Below are 17,198 nucleotides of genomic sequence, written 5' to 3'. Positions count from 1 at the left end.
GAGTCTGAGCAAAAGTGAAGGCTGAAGCACAGATTGGCAGTACTCGGGGGAACGCCGTGTGAGGGTGCTAGCTACCCCCCAGGCTTGACAACTGACAGTGATGCTATGAGCACCACAACTACTGGGGAAACATTTTCAATCAGGAGCGCCCAGGGGAGCTCCTAAAATGCAGTGCAGAGAGTTTTGAGGGGATGTGTAAATTGGAGCGGAAAAAAGGTGTGGAGATTTTCAAAAATAGCTATTGGAGCACTTCTTAGTACTGCTTGTGTTGCAAAAGACAGACTATTGATATATTTGAATAATGATTTTATTGTCTACATAAAGAAAAGAATCTTTGAAAACCATAAAAACTAATAATTTGTGTCCAAAACTGCAGACATTAAGGTGTCAGTGCAGGAAGGACACATTCGTAGCAAGCTGTAAATGTGACGGACTGGAAAGCTGTGATTGCTTTTCATGTGGAGTTTCACTGTAAATCAACAACAATTACATTCCTGACAAATCTATTCAATCCATTTTCCCCCAGTTTAAACATCTGCAATTTTTTACAACTAACACAGTGTGTGCATTCATATTTACTGGTTTGTTATTTCCTTCAGTTTCCACTCAGTGTGTAGCTTCTGTCTTTCTGCGTGTTACTTTTATCAGCTGGTTTCGCATGTTTAACCAGCTTCATATCTACATTTCTTTGTGTGTAGCAGTAGAACCCAGACCTGAGCTACTTCTTAGCAACTGAGGACTTTTATACAATCAGAAGTTTTGGCAGTTTGCTGGTCCGGTGTGGAGAATTGGCTGGAACGTCTCTAAAATCACGAAAGAATGTGGTGAAGAATTTTTGTTAGAAAAACTTGTTAATTGGAACACGTGAAGAAAGTCATGTAGCGAGAGTCTCCTTAGTTGCTCTTTGAGGCTGCTACCACAACATTTTTTAGCACTAAATGTGAAACACAATTGAAGCTAATGCATTGGACTGCAAAAAGGACAAAGGAGACTAGGTTAGTTGCATCTTGCGTCATGATGATTGAAAGTCATGGCATTCGCAAGGCTGCAGCCTCTGTGTCGGGCTCCCCAGACAGCTAACGACCCCCGGTTCCTGCCAGGATTGGTCTGGTAAATTCTAGATTACTCGCGAGAAAACTTTTATGATTGGGATTCCAAATCCTGAGGACTGGATTCACTCTGCGTGACTGAGATGTGGTTAAATGCTGGAGCCTTCAGCTGTGTGTTAACACAAAGCCAGGTGTCATTCTTAGGTTTGAACATCCCAGCAAATTCACCCCAAGATTAGACCATGTAATGTACATAGAAACCAAAAAAAACAAAGAGTTAGAGCTCAGAGAGTTCAGTTAACATTTAATGAAACATTAAATCTTTAAGGTCTTGACGGTACAATCAGAAAAGGACTGAACAAGTAGAGCTTGTTTTGAAGGAGAAAGCCTCTTCTTTCTAAAAGAACATGGCAAAGTTGCGTCTCAACAAAAACCACAATATGTCTGGAACAATGTAGAGATGTTTGCCTGTAAACCACGCTGAACCATTTGGAGAAAAGCAAACTCGGCATATCAGCAAAAGCACCACATATCAACTGCCAAGCACGGGGGTGGAGGGGTGATGATTTGGGGTTATTTTGCAGTCACAGGGCCTGGGCAGCTTGCAGCTATTGAGTCAACCATGAACACCTCTGCATATGAAAGTAGTCAAATGTATGGCCATCTGTCTGACAGCTAAAGCTTGTCTGAAACAGGGTCATGCAGCAGTGATCCCGAACACAGCAGCAAATCTACAACAGAATGCCTGAAAAAGAAAACAACTGAGGTGTTGCAATGGCCCAGTCAAGGTCCAAACCTCTACTGGATTCTAACAATCCTACATACAAAGACAATATGCACCGCAAGCACCTTCAATCAAGGCTACCCCCTTTAATTTGGGTGTTCTATCTAAGATGTTAATTTCCTATGTCTGCCTTTGCTTTGCACCACGGTACTGCTGCTGATCCTGAATGGTGGGATGATATTTACTCATCACTACCAAACACATCTGTGCGTTTAGATTCTGTGGAAGATGAGGTCAAAGCCTATACACTAAACTGCTCGCTGTAAATAAACATTTCAAACAGAACTGTCTGGCTGAATCAGACTCAGTTCATTCAGGACAACGATGTTTGGTCCATCTGCAGTGCGTTATATTTGGCGATATGGCTCAGTTCTGGGAAATCCCCACCCTTCCAAGCACATACGTGGAAAGCATAAGCCAGGGAGAGCAGTTAAAGCTACAGCACATAGAGATGTGAGTCACAGCTGATAATTATTTTAAGACCATAAAATATAAAACTGGTTAAATATGACAAAGCCAAGAATGGAAGATTTTATCAGAGAGCACAAAGCTTCAGCAAATTATACTTCCAATTACTTTAAATGGAGAGATTAAATGGAGTTTCACTAAAGTCATTACATGCAATGTTTATCCTCACTTTAAAAGGAGAACTATTTTTATAGTTTATTAAGTATTTCTCTGTTTAATTGTTATTTGTGCGTGTTGTGTAGCAGCTTTGATGCTTCTAAGGAAATTTCATCAGGTTTGGTATCTTTCTGACCCGTTTCATCTTCATCACTACGATCCATCTGCGTCTACCAAGCAGAGAGGAAGAAATAGCGTTCACTTCCACCTGGTTGTGTCATTGCACGTTTCGCTGTCAGCCATGTTGACTATAATGCGGAAAATAGGCTTTGCTTCAGCAGAAAGAGGGAGCGAGAGGGAGAAATGGAGGGGGAGACGTTTATGGAGGGTGGAGGAAGGGCAGTGAGGGAAAGAGAAAGCGGCGGAGGGGAAGAGACGTGGAAGTCCATTTTTATCGTTGGCGAGCTGTCAAGGCAACTGTGGATGTGAACTTGCTGGATTTGCTATTTCCAGCGTCACATCAGCGTGAGTGGCCAACTCCCAGGCAGTGCTGGAGAAGAAATTAAAATGTTGTTTAATCAGATGTGAAACAAAAGGAGATAAAAAAACATCCTAATGTATTTAGGAGGACTACAGGGAACTGAGTGGGAAGAGATATTATGCTCGTTATATCCACAGACTGTAAAAAAAGATGGTGGCGCTTTTAATGCTGTTTATTTAGGCAAGTTTACTGGGGAATCTGTGGGGACTGACTTGCTTTTGGAGGTCCCCAACCTTTTCTGCCCCTTAATGCTCTCTGGTCACCATGGTAACACATAAATATTTCTTAAAAAAAAAAAGAAGACGCACAACTACAACATGGGAAAAGACCCAGGGAAACCAAGTTAACGATAAAAACCCTAAAATACATAAATTTCACACCCGAGCCGGCACCGGTCCGTGGCCCGGGGTTTGGGGACCGCTGCTCTACTATCAAATTCAATGCTTTAACCCAACACTTTGACTTAAAGTGAGCTTCTGGCAGCGGTGCTATATCATACTTTTAGTGGAGATATCATCTGAATTTCAGGAGCGGGACCTCTCCTCCTTCACGCCCCCTCCGGCCTCAGGCTATAAAAGCCCCGCTTCACCTATACCCGCTGTTCTCATTTTCATGCCCCACCCTTCCCCCCCATTTTCCCTCTCTTCTCCTCTCTTCCTTTCCTTCATTCACTTCTCGTTAGTACATGGGGATCTGCCCGGCCCGGGAGCCGTCGCCACACTTCCTCATCCCTCATCGCCCATCGTTACTGAGGGTGTGGTCCCAGCTAGTGAATTAGCTCTAATTTAACATCAGCTGCTAAAATGTGATCTGAAGCCAAGAACTCAATGTTCCAAACACAAAAAAAGACAATTAAAAAGGTAAATGTTAGAGCACAATCACAGTAAACCCCAATGTGACCTCATAGAAGGAAGAACGAGAGTAGCAACAATAAATAAGCACAAACTGACAGTGACATGGGCGAGGGAAGACAGAGGTAAGTGGATAGAGAAGTAATGAAATGCAAAGCAAGTAAACAGAGAGGAAGTGAAAGAGGAGAGAGGCGGGGGGGGGATTGCAAAAAAGGAGGTGACAGAGAGGAAAAAGCCTCATGTCCACTATACAGTGACTAAGGCTAAGCCTGCAGGAGTGTCCACTCCCACCCAGACACCCAGTGATGATGTGAGCCAAAAGTTCACTCGAATTTTCTCTGAGTCTGTCTAGGACAAAACGTCTGAGTGGAAATACTGAAGTCTTCCAGAAGTCTTTCCCCTAGATCATGGATGAGATTTATTGATGATTTCTGTAAAGTAGCAGAAAGTGCATCTCTAATCCTTGACGACAGTCTGACAGGCTACCAGTGGAGACAGTGGCGACCAAAGGCTTGTCTTCAACGATCATGGGACACACCTCGAAGCAGGAATTCAGATCCTTAAATCCCCTCACCTTCTGTTTGGAGACTTTTAAAGCAGAAGTGATCACAGGCAGAGCTTTAGTGAAAGGATTCACCATTCTGTGTCCTGTTTTTGCTTTTTAACAAGCCAGAGATAAAAACTTCTGCAAACCACAGTAACAAAAGAACCAGGCCTCTTTAAAAGGGATTGTTCCTTAAACTTCTTGCAGAACTTGTGAATCACTCAAAGTCATACTATTTGAGGCTATGCCTGACACCTGGCAGGGCAGAGGTCCTGATTGAAGACTTTAAAGTTGTCCTTCCGGCCTGCAGCATCATAAGCATGGAGATAATACCACCTCAAGCCTTGTGTGAGCCTTGTGGCCAGCACAACGCTCAGCGCTCAGACCAAATAAGAAGAAACTAAGCCGGAAAAAGGGAGCTCACAAAGCCGGAGCTGTGGTGGGAGGAATGAGGAGGTGAAAATGGAGAAATCAACATTGACATCATTGTAACTTGTCCACTGATTTCATCCCCTGGGAACCACTGTCCAGACTACTTCCTAAGGGATGCGCCACAAGCAGCCTTATAATGCTATAGATTTAAGGTAAACGTTGATGGACTGATTCTTATAGCACTTTTCTTCTCTCTCGCAGCACTCAAACCACTTTACACAACATGCCTCGTTCATCCATTCACACCCACTTATACAAGCACTTTTTTCTATGCTTAAGTGCTTTCTATCTAACATTCACACACATTCATACTCTTGCATCTTGCCCGATAATATTTATATGCAGACTGGAGCAGCCAGGGATCAAACCACCAACCTCCTGCTCTACATATATACTTTTGCTTCTGTTTCTATAGATTTCTCTTATTGCCAAACTGGCTTCAGGTGCAGGGAGAAAAGGATACGATCTGAAGAAGTTAAGGCTCCAGCAGCGCTTCTAGTATAAAAACATAATGCTATTATTTATTTAACAAAAATGAACTCAAAATGCAGGAACAGTGCATAAAAACACGTCCTAATGTCCTACATTTGTGATGTTCTTCCTTTTTACACATTTTTTAAATCTTTCCCTTCCGTCTCGCCTTCTGTTTCTACCTTGTTACTTTTTGACACCTGCTCCCCAGAAAGTTCCTCTGTCAGAGCGGAGCCTCAACGCCCCGCTCTGTCAACGGACTGACACAAAAATCAGACACATACCAGGTTCACTGAGCACACAACTTGCACTGCCAGAAATAGAGACTTTTAGAAGGACAGAGTGAAAAAAAAGGTCAACAAAAGGTGTTGTTGATTGAAAAACCCCAGACAGAACTGAGTGAGCTGTAAATCGATTTAATGGGAAAGTTTTATACCGTTGCAGCGTGCCTGCGTGTTTGTGCGTGGCTCTAAAGTTCTTACAGGAGCTACGGTCTGAGTTTGGTTTGATTAGTTAAGCCCTCACTGCATTACTTAATGGACAAAACCTCTGTTTATATCTTTGTCTCCATCGCTTTCCATTTTCTCCCAGCTCCATTCCTGCTTTTGTGTTAGTGCATCTAGGTGTGTGTGTGTGTGTGTGTTGTGTGCATGAGTGCTGTTTCAGGCACTGAAAGACAGTCCACCATATTTTTATAGAAAGAGCATCGTAGAGGACCGCAGCAGCTAACAATTCATTTTCTTGAGTGATTCTGATTTATATACACGCGCCAGTTTTACTATTGTGCCTTCTGGTGGAACCACTAAATCTCTTATTCATGTACGCACTCGCTCAGAGACAGAATTGCCACTATGCAGTAAAATCACGATGGTAAAATATTTTAGTTTAAAGGGTAAAACTTGGAAAAGGGAAGCTGAAGTCTGGCTGCTTGAAAATAAAACAACAACAAAGTCGAGGAGCCAAGACGGGGGGGCGTATATCTTGAACAGACCTTCAGATGGCTGCCAGGATGGTAATGGCCATAACAACAAGTAACAAGATTACAAAAATTTGATTATAGTCCAAAAGGGAGAATAGCACTCTGCTACAGATTTTGATAGTTTACCGAGAGTGACCCAGCATATCTATCTCAGATATGGCACACTGACTGTGCCACAGATAAAGCAACTGAAAACTGGGAAGGTAAAGCCCTCGGCACACTATCCATTTCTATATTGACGAGTAAAGAAGCCAAGATCTCATTTAGTTACTTCCTGCGTTAAATAATTAGCAGATTTCAAAACAAGCGTAAATGCACCGAAAAGAATTTGAAAGAGACTGAAACGCAGTCCAGTCGGACAGGTCAGTGAGAACAGTTAGGCTTCGAGCTCGTTGCTCCCTGCAAATATGATACACAGAAAGTGGAGAGTGATGAGTAATTATCCCATGAGAGCGGACAGGTGGATGCTCGGGTAGTGGAGGGGACGAAACAGCTGCAGGGCAGCAGCAGCAGCACTGACATGTCAGAGGAAGAGTTGGGAAACTTCTAGCTTAAGTAGACTGCAAAATTAGGAGGGTGTGATTGGTAAATTACTGTACCTGCTGCAGGTTTCACTCCATTTGCTAAAGCTAGCATTAGCTAGATATTTTAAAAGAATTATGAGCTTTTTATGAGCTGCTAAAAAGTCCTGCAGCTTGTCTGTTGGTAAACAATATCAGCTGGATTAGCATTGTTGCTAATTCTGCTCTTAGCATGCAGGACATGACTCATCTCGACTGCACACAAGTCTTTCTAAGTTTGAGACAGGCTGCAAAGCTAAGTTTGCAGCCTGTCTCCAACCCTAGCTCCACTAGCAGCATCTCGTGTTAGCCTATTTCCCTAGACAACAAACACAACAGTCTTGCAGTTTCTTAAAAGAGGATGAATGCCCTTCTTCTGCCTATTCAGCCCTTAATACTGATGCTTTCACCATGTACACGTGTCCACGTCAGGCTGTTTTTCTACCAGAATACTCCTACATACTATGAAAGGTTAACGCAAAGCATGCTTGATAGCAGCTGAAAGATGACAGCTGAGGAGAGGGGGCAGCGATCCGCCTTTTACAGACTCTGGGCTTTGCTCTGTTGACGTTTGCATCTAAGCAGTATTTCAATCTGGATCCAAACTGCTGAGTGCACGTGCATGACACCGTCTGGATTTCTTAGCTTGAAAGGAAACCTCTTTCTTTACCCTCACACAATGAGGGAAGCTGACGTTGTACAGTAATCCTGTGAGCCAAAAGCTCAAAGCACTCGATTTCACAGTTCAATGTCGCAGTCATCTCAGGCACACGGCTGTTCAAACCTTCTGTTTGTGACCAGCATCCAATCAGATGAAAGCTACCTTAAATGGAGAGAACCAAAAAAGCTTGTTTCAGACAACTGATGGGCTGAGGGATTGCACCAAGACCCATTATAAGAAATTGAGTTTTGAACTGTGACTCATGCAAAGGCACTCTGGTCGAGTCCAAGAATAAAAGCATGGAGATGAGCACAATAGGTCCCCTTTAAATAACAAATAACACAGGCTGTTTTTTAATATAATGCTATGAAAATCCAACTAAAATTCCCAATTCGTCATTGAAATCCAACATTTTTGACTGTCGGAATGCCGGAAACGACTTTATGAATGAATCCAGTGTAAAAGCTGCTAACACTGCAATCAGGGAGGATTTTCCCTTTTCAAAGACAGTAGAAAGATGCAAAAAGACATTACTGAAGAGCTGCGCGCGATCAATGATATGAATCGTTCTGAATATCCCTCACACACCCACACATGCTTCTACATGAGCAGGTAGGCTGAGAGAAGTCCTTCGTTTAGCTCTTCTCGTCTGCGTGGAAGCAACACAAACAAAGCAATTTGAGTGAGGCCAGCAGAGAGAGGGAGAGATAAAAAGCTCTTTAGGGGAGAGATATCACCCCTCTTAATGATATCACGGAACGCATAATGAGGAAATGCAAAATACACACGCATACTGACTGGTCTCTGGCTGTGGTGAGCAATAAAGTTTTATCTCTGGTGTGTATGTGGGAAGATGGAAAGAGATAGGTGCAGGGGATGAACTGAGGGTGAGAGAGAAGGGTACGGGGAGGAGGGGGAGAAGAGGTAAGAGAAGCAGGACATGAAAATGAGGAGGAGGATGAGGAAGGGACACAGACGAGGATACGAAGTGAGGCTAAAAAAAGGCAGCTAAGAAGGAAAAGCCGAAACAGATGAGAGAGAATTAAAAAAAAAAGGTTTCCCCAGCTTCTCACACAGGAAATTTAATGCGATTCTGGCACAAGTGACCCACTAACGATTCAAAAATATATGGATGATTGTTTTATCTTCACACAGATGCGCTCTAGTGTGTTTCTGCACATAAGGTGCATGAAAAAAAGAGGTTTTTATTTCCAGGTCCTCAATATTTCATATCTTAAGACTCCACAAAACTCCAAATAAAATTGTCATTTGTATACTTTAGCAAAGTTGCTAAACCTGCAGTCAAATGAAGCTTCGGAAATCCTGTCACGCAGCATTCAGGGTACTTTAGTGACTAATCTGCTGTAGTTGTAGGCACAGCTGGTGTTTGTTTTCATGGAGCAGCTGCCGCAGATGCTACTTTCGGGTACACTGCTTGGTAACGTGATGGTACAAAATGATGGTGGATAGCAAGAAAGGCTCAAAGTTAATAAGGCAAGACCTGGAGGACAACTGGCAAAAATAGGGGATGAAATCTTATAGGTGGAACCAAAGAAAGAAACTCGATGTATCACATCAAATCCAGGGTTTAGGGGAAGACACACACATATGCACACACACAGATCGCAGATGCTCTATTGGATTGCGATCTGGTGCCATTTGCGTACAGTGTCATTATTCAAGAAAGTAATTTGATTTGTGCTTTGTGACGTGGTGCGTCACATGTTAGCAGCAGTAGCTGTGGTGCTCAGTTGGAACTTAGGGGCTTAAAGTGGGCCAAGAAATCCCCCACACAATTACACCACCACCAGTAGCCTGAACCTTTGAAACAAGGCAGGATGGATCCATGATTTCATGCCATTTATGCCCAAATCTGACCCTATCATCCAAATGTCACAGCAGAAATCGAGGGTGATCAGACTGGACTATGTTTGTCCAACTGGAGAACAGACTGCAATTTTCCTAAAGCACTGTTATCATTGAAATGCTGGCAGCAGCTGGTTACAAAACTGTGTACATGACAAACCAAAACACTAAAGTGCATCACAAGCTGACTGACATGACTTTTGGTGTGCACCACCAGATGACAATGGTAAGATTATGTGTCTGTGAGGTGTTTAAGGAGCTCTTTTAGCACCACAGCAGTTTTGTTAAAACCAGTAGCCAGTCTGCTGACTTTGCACCTGGGGCAGCTAATTTGTTATGGGCCAGTGTAGCCAGCGATTTCCATTTCTTCAGATAATTTGAAAAGCTAATAAAAAGCTCAGTCCTCATCAGACGATAGTCAATATTTATCTGGTTCAATGCAGCAAATGCCAACCTTGTTTGGCTGTCCACGCAGACTGTTTGACTGCACGCACCCAAAGTCTGCTCAAGCGTGATGGATCAAAAGCCCCTACATTACAAATGGGCGGCAAAGCTTCCAGTGAAATATATCAGGTAAATTCATAAGCAGAATTTGTTCACAGAGGCTTCATTCTCACCTCGTGTTAGTTATTATCAGAAGACTCTGAAGAACTCGAGATGAGAGAAAATGTGGAAACGTGGAGCATGAGAATATCTGGTTGGTAACCATGAAGTCATGAGGGGCGGTGCCAACATGTGCTACGAGTGTGTGCAGTCGGCAGCATCATACACATACAGTGTGTGTGTGTGTGTAAAATCCTAACCCCAGTTATATTGTGTAAAATTAAGCTCACAAATCACATCACGCATACATCACCTCCCTCACACATGCACACACAAATCCTGCAAGATGCACCATAATCCAGAGGAGCTACTTCTTTCTCCTGCTCCACGAGGAACAGAAGAAAAAAAACAGAAGGATGAAGGAAAAGGACGGAAGAGAAGGGATGAGGAAAACTGCACAGGAATGTCAAGAGTATTAAATAAAAGACAGAATAAAAGAAACGTCTGACGTGAAGAGCGATCCGATTATGGAAGGAGGGGAAAGGGGGAAAGAAAGAGAAATGAGAGGATGGGAAATTAGTTCCGGGGGGATGATGGGAAGAATGAGGAGGAAACAAAGACAAGGGAGTAAAGATCTGATCAGACATGTTGCCTGTATTAAGTTTGCAAATCGAAAGCAAGTAGAACAGAAATGAGGCGACACGCATGTGCGACATGCAGATACGTGAAAGTGACAAAGTGAACATCGCACATTCTGCACACTTGCACGCAAACACTTTCATTTCTCTCCTGATCATCATCCGCCCTCGCAGCTTCCCCCTCACTCCTGCTCCCTCCTCCACAATCCTATCGGTTACATTTGCATGAATGAGGACTGGGACCGCTGTGAAATAAAGCATATGACATGTGACCGTCCATGGGATTGGTGCTGCGGGGACGCAGTGTGCACATGTATGTGTTGTTTCTGTTCCAGATATGGAAAATATATTCCTCTGATATGATCATAAAAGCTGCTCGTCTCTGCGGCTCTGTGTCCTAATTGGGAATGTTGCGTTCCCCCCACTCCAACATCTCTTTCTACCTCTGCTGTGTGTGATGTGCTACTTGGAGATGGTCTCATGAGGGCAAGACTGGCTTTACCAGATTTCAAGAGGGAGGGGAAAAAACGAGAAAAAGGGAAACAGAGCGCGAAGACAAGTATTAAAATGTTAAAGGAAATAAGCACAATGACAAAAGAATTGAGTGAATGAGAGTGAATTGGTTTTTATTCGGCATGGAGAGTCAAGGCTGAGGGCTTAGCGTAGCTCAGCCTCATGATGTCGATGACAGACGAAAGACAGACCCACACGCTTGCCTTTTTTAGATGGCAGTTAGCCCCTTTTTGTGTAATTTGAAAGTGCGAATAGAGTATAGCAGAATCCCCGAGTGGCACTATGAAAGGGTTTTGGGTACAGAGGAACAACGACACACGGTGTGCCTCCAAAGGGAATCACACAACCTCATGAGAGCGTGTGAGTCTCTGAGTTAGCTGACAAGTTTTCTAATGTGGTTTGTTTAGCTTGGGTCAGAGGTTTGACCAAACACTTTGACTTTATGTAACAGCTTATATAACAGCTTGTGCTGACAGCCATTTTTGCTGTGAAGGAGCCGTGGCTGCGGCTACAGTTCAGCCCTAGAAAACGGCAGCCTACACCGTGGTAACTGTGATAAACAGCCGGGCACTGCCCACCTGTACAGCAATGACGGTTTATTAGCATTATCATATGGCAGCAAATCATTTTGTCCTTCAGGCAGGCAAACGAAACATGCACCTTGCAGATTTTCACAACTTTGCAAATCAAATGCAAAACGATTTCCCGAAAATATTCACAAATATTGATGAATCCACACTGTGGAGCACGAGTCTGCCGGTACTGCTTTTCATGTTATCTACAGATCCTCCTCATAGGAGCAACCTGGTGAAACTTTGCTGTCCTTAAGGACAAACTCATGTTTCCTGGTGGGAGGCAACCTGTCTCCTAACAATTGAGGACTACCTGCAATCACTCTCAGGCAGATTTGCGAATGCTTGCAAATAACTGTTGTCTAATTCATAAAACAGCAAGTTGCAATCAGTCTAAGTTAGCCTGCGATGATGAGCGCAACCCATCTGTGCTGTGTAGTCTTTGGGAAAGGGGGGTTGATTGGTTCCCAATTAGTTGTATTCTGGTATATTCCTATACAGATGCAAGGTTAGGTTGCAATTAAACCGCTGTCCTGCAGCAACTACGTCACTGTTTGTGGATGAATTTTGGTTCTAGATGTTCTAGAGCAGGGGTGTCGAACTCCAGGCCTCGAGGGCCCCAGGTTTTAGACATCACCCTGGGTCAACACACCTGAATCAAATGATTAGTTCGTTACCAGGCTTCTGGAGAACATCAAGACATGTTGAGGAGGTCATTTAGCCATTTAAATCAGCTTTGTTGGATCAAGGACACATCTAAAACCTGCAGGACACCGGCCCTCGAGGCCTGGAGTTCGACACCTGTGTTCTAGAGGTTCCAGCTGAAATGGCTGAATTTGTGACGTTTGCTGATTCATCTCAACTCGCGGCTGTATTAACACAAACAGTTTGCAAAGCTGACCCTGTTCAATGCAAAATGACAGCAGTCCGATGGCAGGCTAATCAGGCCCGGTCCCAGTCTTTGAAACTGCTAATTCACAAAGGACAAGATCACAAGCTCATTGCACTCATTGGTTGCAATATTTTAGTTCATGCTGCAGTCTCCAACCACTGTTTCTCCCCACTGTGACTGTAGCATTACACACCATCTCAGACTCTTTAACTTAACAGCTTGAAGCTCTCATTAAGTTTAACTGTCAGAAGGTTTGCCATGGCGATGACCAACTTACATACAGCAGCGGGCCCACCTGACTTTATGTTTCTTCATGTTTTCAAATGTTGTGGCTGCCAGTTCCCACTCACCCCCTACTGTAAATGCTTTCAGCAGCTTTCAATTATACATTCGCATCAGTTCTTTTTCCTTCGATGCACGGAGGGAGGAATGGATGGAAATGAGGCTGGAGGAAAAGATTTTGAAACAAAGAATATGGAATTACAACACACAGAAATAAAGAAACAAGCAAATAAATCGAAGAATGAAGGATGGAGCAGTCAATGGGGACTAACACACGGAGAGATTAAAGTCAAACACAAAGATTCAGCGTGGAAAATCCAGGGCGGAAAAAAAGAAGCCCTGAAAGCTCCACAGAGACGGAGAAGAAGAGTAAAAAATGAGGCCGATAAACCTGAACGACGCAACCTTATTGTAACTTCTATTTATCCATTCTCCATCTTTGTCACGGGCGGAAAACATCCTGAAATACAAGTAGCGCTGAAGACAAGCAAAGAAAGATAAATAGGCAACAGCCACTCGCCCTTCCAGGACTGACGTCATTCTGATCTTTTACCCCCTCCCACCTCTTCAAACTCCTTTCTCATCTGTTCTCATGTATGATTTAACGCTGCTCATCATATATTAATGATCTGGTCAAGTAAACGGCTGTCTTGGAAGCAAGAATGTCACAACACAAGGGCAAAATCTACCTAACAGCCTTCCACTGTCGGTGTTGAGATTGGATTAACTTTAGCCAATTCTTCTTGTTTTTCCCCCGTAAGCATCGTTGGGGTTATTAAACTCTTCCTATTCTCAACATTCTCTGATAGGCTCATTACCATTCTCAGTTTTAATTAAAAATGCAAACCTATTTTTTAATAGCTGCACAGTTTCATCAAATCCAAATAGTCTTTGAGTCTTATATAACAAAAAATTAGGGAAGGTTTGTAATCCTCATCACAGTCAATATCTATTACTTAATGAAGCATGACCCATCTTAAGGCTGTCACCAAGGTGATTAACATTGTGCTTTATTACAGCGGTCACCAACCTTTGTTGCGCCACGGACCGGTTTATGTCCGACAATATTTTCACGGACCGGCCTTTATGTGTTGCAGATAAATACAACAAAATAAAACCAGTACCAGTATCAAAAAAAAAGAAGATTTATTCATAACACACGGGAAAAGACACAGGGAAACAGAGTTACCAATAAAAACTATTAAAAAATACAGATAAAAACCCTGAAAACCATAAATTTCACACCTGAGACTCAAGTCTCACGGACCGGTACCAAACGACTCACGGACTGTTACCGGTCCGTGGCCCGGGAGTTGGGGACCGCTGCTTTATTACATTGCAATTGACAATATTTGAAAATGATTTCCTGGCACTGAATAAATGTCCAGTGATAAAACAATGTGCCATTATACCTATGCTATTTTGTTTGAATCATATAGCAGCATATAAAACTTCAGGTAAACATGCAAACATAACCACTTGTGCCAAAGTAGTTAGCATTACACATCGAGGGACAGCTGTAGGAGAAAAAAGTGAGCACACGTGTGCGGGGTGTAGCTCAGGTGGTAGATCGGGTCACCTACTCACCGGAAGGTTGGTGGTTCGATCCCAAGGTCCTCCAGTCTACATGCCAAATATCCTTGGGCAAGATATTAACCTGGCATGATGTTGCCCTCCGATGCATCCATCAGAGTGTCAATGCGAGTGAATGTTAGATAGAAGCACTAAAACTAAAAAAAAAAAACCTTAGATAAAGTGCTTGTGTGAATGGGTATGATTGGGTGAATGCACGAGTTGTATAAAGAGCTTTGAGTGCTCAGTGAGAGTAGAAAAACGCTATATAAGAACCAGTCCATTTACCATTTACATGTGGAACAACAGCTGACCCCCACCCAAAAAAAAAATATTTAAAACAAATGAGCGAAATCAAATAAGTTCATGCATTGAATTGAATGCTAATATTTCGTGCAAAATTCCTGAAAAAAGCCCGTATATGTAAAGCCAAAGGTTTAAATAATATACTCTTGGATTTGTGTGATATCACAGAGAAAGAATATCCAGGAGATGTGTTTCCTGCTGTAAACACAGAAGCCCCGCCCACCTGCTGTTCAGTCCTGCTGTTATTGAAGGTCAGCCAATCAGAAGAAAGTTGGCTTAGAGCAAAAGGAAGTAAAACTGGATGTTCCAGCCAGAGGATGAACTGATGGGGCTGCACTACATGATACATTTTTTGGAAGTGTTAACATTCCGAAGCCACTCTAGTAGAATCCAAGATTAAAAATATGAACATATGGATAATGCAACACTCTATAATCAGTACTTCATTAGAAGTAGATGCCTTGTGGGCATATGGTCAAACATTAAGTTAATAATGCAGTTTTTACCTCTTTTTGGCACTAGAACAGCAAAAGTCAAGGGAATAAACTAAGTCAGCAGGACTCAACACATTCAGCATCATTTACAAAACAGACTTCAGTTGTGATCCTAAACATAAATCAACTGACTACGCTAAACAGTCTTCAGAAAATCTCACTTTGTGTCTCTGTAAGCAATGTCTAGACTTGATATAATGAAATTTCCTGTTGTTTATCTCAGAATATTGTGGTTTAGGACAAAAGTGTCCTCAGTTTGCAGTGAACTTCACATCATTCCTTGCTGATATTTACAAGTTGAGTCTTTGGCTTTGTCTAACCATGATTTAGTTCACTGAAATAAAAGTGTTTCATCTTTCTTCCAAAATGTTTGCTCTGCACCCTCTTCAGGTCCACAGCTATCTCTGTCTAAATGTCTTTTTTGTACTGGCAACGTATAAAGGAAGATCAGCGAGGTAAACACCAATCTGATGAGGTTTGAAATTTACTGCTTTTAGACGCGTAAGTCCAAATGGGATTCTCCAAATCTACTTAAGCAAGGATGCTCATACTTGGCATTTTTTATGAATCAAAGGTAAACGTGTGTATTAATATTAAGACTAAAAGAAGACACGTATTTTATTGTAAATTAGCCCCTTGAAAAAAATTATTATCTTGTTACATTGAAAGATCTTAGAAAAATCAAGCTATTTCCCTCATGACACTAAGAGCAAGTAGGGGACGGTAGGGACGGTGAATACCAAGAGGTGTGTCTCAATTCATAGGCAGCATCCTTCGAAGGCCGCATTTGAAGGCCGATTATGTCACAGCCATGCGACGAACGCTGTCCCAATTCAAAGGCTGCTTCAAATGCGGCCAACAAATGCGTCCCTCATTTCCCCGAATTTGAAGGATTGGTTGGGTGTATCCTTCGTGGCCCAACCTATCCAAGAATTCCAGTTTCCAACAATGGCGGCAGCTACTTAGTTTTAATGTTACTCTTTCGGGGTCACAAAATACACTTTTTAACCTATTTTCAGGCGAGAATGTAGCAGTGTAAACTTCAAATATATGCTCAGTTTATCAAGACATCACATATTTGCAAAAGTTAAAAGACGTTTTCGGAGACGTCTGTTACCCACCAGCTCAAAGCTGACCGGGAGGCCGAGGCTCAGTGGAGCAGGCGAGAACATCGAACTCCCGGCACATCGTTTTCAAAGCCCCCGCGGTCTTTCGCTACTCAGGTTAAACATGATATATAAGTCACTTAGATAACTTAAATGTTATTTTTTGGCTTTTTTCAGTGTTTTATTTGTTTGTGAGTAAATCGGTTTGGCTGAGATTAAAGTTATAGTTTTCACACAGCTGAATAAACATCAAACAGAAAACTGATTAAACAAAAGTGTGAGATGTTCGAGAATTTACTCCAATGTCCTGTTATATATTAGCGAGCAAGGAGCAGATGGCTGAATTCATTAAACTCCACCGGGACAGCTGATGAGACAAATCTGAAGGCTAGACCATCCTATCTCACAGCCTCGCCTTCTCTGTCTTCGGAGGACCCGGCCTTCGCGGCCTACGTGGGCCGGATGCGGCCAATGAATTGGGGCATACCTAAGAACAGCCTCTGCATACCTGCAGAGATCTGTTGCTGAGACAGTTCAGTTGTGACCCAAGTGGTTGGTCGACAGCCCGAAACCTTCCTGGGCTGGGAACCTTTAAGGTGGCGTAAGTGAGATATTGCATTCATAATTACATGCTGATATACACAATATGTGATTTTGGTGTCATGGGTCAGCTGTCCACATTGCCCAGAATTTAAAAAAGTTCAGCACACCTTTTTCAGTGCATGGAAAAAGGCTGTAATTAAGAAAATGACATTTCTGAGTGAGTGGCGTGAATATAGACGATCTCCTGCCTTGCTTGTGTAATGACACCTTTGGTTGATTGACTGGCATTAGCAGCTCAAGGTGAGGGCTTTTAAGCAGTGGGATATATATATCACCATGCCAACCACTGCCAGGGCTGCGTGCGGCAGCTCGCCAAAATCTCTCTCACTCTCTCCGTCTCTCTCGGTCTCCGCCCCTGGCACATGAAAATCTACC

At 42.8% G+C, this 17,198-nt stretch overlaps 1 protein-coding gene across 2 annotated transcripts in view; it reads right to left on the bottom strand.

Moving 5' to 3' along the window:
• Positions 1–17,198, bottom strand: part of slc8a4b (solute carrier family 8 member 4b) — a 135,690-nt gene that overhangs the window by 19,814 nt on the left and 98,678 nt on the right. The window lies entirely within an intron of this gene.

Source organism: Oreochromis niloticus, linkage group LG3, assembly GCF_001858045.2.
Source record: "Oreochromis niloticus isolate F11D_XX linkage group LG3, O_niloticus_UMD_NMBU, whole genome shotgun sequence".
NCBI classification, from domain to species: Eukaryota; Metazoa; Chordata; class Actinopteri; order Cichliformes; family Cichlidae; genus Oreochromis; species Oreochromis niloticus.
The sequence above is the reverse complement of the archived record's forward strand: the minus strand, read 5'-3'. Positions and strand labels throughout refer to the sequence as shown.